Below are 3,514 nucleotides of genomic sequence, written 5' to 3'. Positions count from 1 at the left end.
AGAGGACTGTCACCAGAGTCTGACCTCGCTGCACCCTGATTTCAGATTTCTAGTCTCCAGAGCTGTGAGAAACACGTCTGCTGTTTATAAGCCCCACCCCCCAGTTTGTGGCATTTCATTACAGCATCCTGAACTAAGACAGTATGTGAGCTGGCCCCCACCCCTTCCATTACATTCTGTCGTCAGTTGCAAAACTTATTTTAAGACGTTTTGATGCGGACCATTTTTAAAGTCTTTATTGAACTTGTTATGATATTGCCTCTGTTTTATGTTCTGTTTTTTGGCCATGAGACATGTAGGATCTTAGCTCCCTGACCAGGGATCAAACCCACGCCTCCTGTGTTAGAAAAGGAAATCTTAGCCACTTGGACCGCTAGGGAAGTCCCTGCAAAACTGATTTTAAAATCAGTGTTGTGTCAGATGAAGGAAGGACCTGTCCATTTCCTGCCTTGACAATAGCAGGGTGGTTTATATTTTCTGAGCCCTGGGTATTATTTTAGCTCCAACTGAACAAGTCACTTCCTCTTACCCTCTGAAGATTCTGGCATTTACTGAGCTCTTACTATGATCCTGACACTATTCAGGTGGAAAATATGAGAGTGGTCAATCACTAGGCTTCAGCAATATGTGAACTGTGAACTTCCTGATGTTCAAGCTGGTTTCAGAAAAGGCAGAGGAACCAGAGATCATATTGCCAACATCCGCTGAATCATAGAAAAAGCAAGAGAGTTCCAGAAAAACATCTATTTCTGCCTTATTGACTATGCCAAAGCCTTTGACTGTGTGGATCACAATAAACTGTGGAAAATTCTGAAAGAGATGGGAATACCAGACCACCTGATCTGCCTCTTGAGAAATTTGTAGGCAGGTCAGGAAGCAACAGTTAGAACTGGACATGGAACAACAGACTGGCTCCAAATAGGAAAAGGAGTTCATCAAGGCTGTATATTGTCACCCTGTTTATTTAACTTATATGCAGAGTACATCATGAAAATGCCGGACTGGAAGAAACACAAACTGGAATCAAGATTGCCGGGAGAAATATCAATAACCTCAGATATGCAGATGACACCACCCTTATGACAGAAAGTGAAGAGGAACTAAAACGCCTCTTGATGAAAGTGAAAGTGGAGAGTGAAAAAGTTGGCTTAAAGCTCAACATTCAGAAAACGAAGATCATGGCATCCGGTCCCACCACTTCATGGGAAATAGATGGGGAAACAGTGGAAACAGTGTCAGACTTTATTTTTCTGGGCTCCAAAATCACTACAGATGGTGACTGCAGCCATGAAATTAAAAGACGCTTACTCCTTGGAAGGAAAGTTATGACCAACCTAGGTAGCATATTCAGAAGCAGAGACATTACTTTGCCAACAAAGGTTCATCTAGTCAAGGCTATGGTTTTTCCTGTGGTTATGTATGGATGTGAGAGTTGGACTGTGAAGAAGGCTGAGCGCCGAAGAATTGATGCTTTTGAACTGCGGTGTTGGAGAAGACTCTTGAGAGTCCCTTGGACTGCAAGGAGATCCAACCAGTCCATTCTGAAGGAGATCAGCCCTGGGATTTCTTTGGAAGGAATGACGCTAAAGCTGAAACTCCAGTACTTTGGCCACCTGATGTGAAGAGTTGACTCATTGGAAAAGACTGTGATGCTGGGAGGGATTGGGGGCAGGAGGAGAAGGGGACAACAGAGGATGAGATGGCTGGATGGCATCACTGACTCGATGGATGTGAGTCTGAGTTAACTCCGGGAGTTGGTGATGGACAGGGAGGCCTGGCGTGCTGCGATTCATGGGGTCGCAAAGAGTTGGACACGACTGAGCGACTGATCTGATCTGATCTGATCTGATATATTCTATTGATGCTGCTGCTGCTGCTAAGTCGCCTCAGTCGTGTTTGACTCTGTGTGACCCCATAGACAGCAGCCCACCAGGCTCCTCCATCCCTGGGATTCTCCAGGCAAGAATACTGGAGTTATTTGTATTAATAAGTAGAATGTGTATATTCTATTTATTCATATACTATTCATATACTGTTCTCAAAAAAATTATATTTTGTTGAGACCATTAGTTGTAAGACACACCATTATGTTGTATATGACTAAGAATGAAAACTGCTGTCAATTAAAAATGTCATTACTTGTAAAAACATTTAACATGTGAATCTTAGACTCAATGAAATGTAGCATTACCACTACTTCTATTTTATGGGTAAGAAAACTGAGGCTGAGATCACACAGGGTAGAGATCACATTAAGGGTAGAGCCCACATAAAACTGTCTGGAAGCTTGCTCCAGGCCTGTGATCTTATTCAGTGTACACACTGCCTCTCTCGTTAGGGATACTGCTTCTGAGTGTCTCAGGCCAAGACTACTGTTCATCACCCAATACCCAATCTCCTGTTCTTTATTTAGTAATATGACCCTTGAGTTTCAGCAGGCACATAGTTGCTGGCTAGAAGCTACATTTCCCAGCATCCCTTACAGCTAGATGTGGTCATGTGACTAAATTCTGGTGAATGGGATATAAGCAAAAGAGAGTGGGTAAGAGTTCTGGGCCAGTCCTTAAAAGGAGGAAAGGGCATCCTTCATTCCCTCTTATCTTGTTGCCCTGGCTAGAATGTAGACATGCTGGCAGGAGCTGGAGCAGCCCTTTTAGATCTGAAGATGGAGGCCACATATTGGGATTGGCAGAGCAACATGATCTTATATGTATAAGAGAAGCTAGAATTGCCACATGGGCCTGAATTATTTAATCTTGGGCAATTGTTAAGAGAAAGAAAGTCCTATCTTATTTAAACCACTGTTATTTTGGCCTTTATTACAGTAGCCAAGGTGCAATCCTAATGAAAACATACTATTATATGCCAGATACTGCCCCAGGGGCTCAGTCCTTTCCCTCCAAGAGTGCAGGTTCATTAAGTGAGAATGTATATAAAACACCCAATGCAATGCTGAGCACAGAATATTAGTTCCTCACACAGACATGAGTAACTCAGGCATTAGCTGCCTGTGTTATCTTTTTTTAAATAAAACTTAAAAAAAATTGCTTATTTGGTTGGTTGTGCTGGGGCTTCCCAGGCGGCACTAGTGGTAAAGAACCCGCCTGCCAGTGCAGGAGACAGAAGAGACACCGGCTCGATCGCTGGATCAGAAAGATGCCCTGGAGGAGGGCATGGCAACCCACTCCAGTATTCTTGCTTGGAGAATTCCATGGACAGAGAGGCCTAGAAGGCTACAGGCCATGGAGTTGCAAAAAGCCGGGCACGACTGAGGTGACTCAGCACGCACGCACAAGCTGGGTCTTGGTTGTTGCAGCATATGGGATCTGTTAGTTGCAGCGTCTGGGATCTAGTTCCCCGACCAGGGATCCAACCCGGGCTCCCTGCATTGGGAGCTCGGAGTCTTAGCCACGGGACCACCAGGGAGGTCCCTCTTGCATTTCTTAACATTCTCCTATTTTCTCCGAATCCTATCCATGCATGGTAGGACAGTGTGAATGTGGTTTTTCTGGGT

This window comes from Bubalus bubalis, chromosome 18 (genome assembly GCF_019923935.1).
Source record: "Bubalus bubalis isolate 160015118507 breed Murrah chromosome 18, NDDB_SH_1, whole genome shotgun sequence".
NCBI classification, from domain to species: domain Eukaryota; kingdom Metazoa; phylum Chordata; class Mammalia; order Artiodactyla; family Bovidae; genus Bubalus; species Bubalus bubalis.
Note: the sequence above shows the minus strand (reverse complement) of the source record.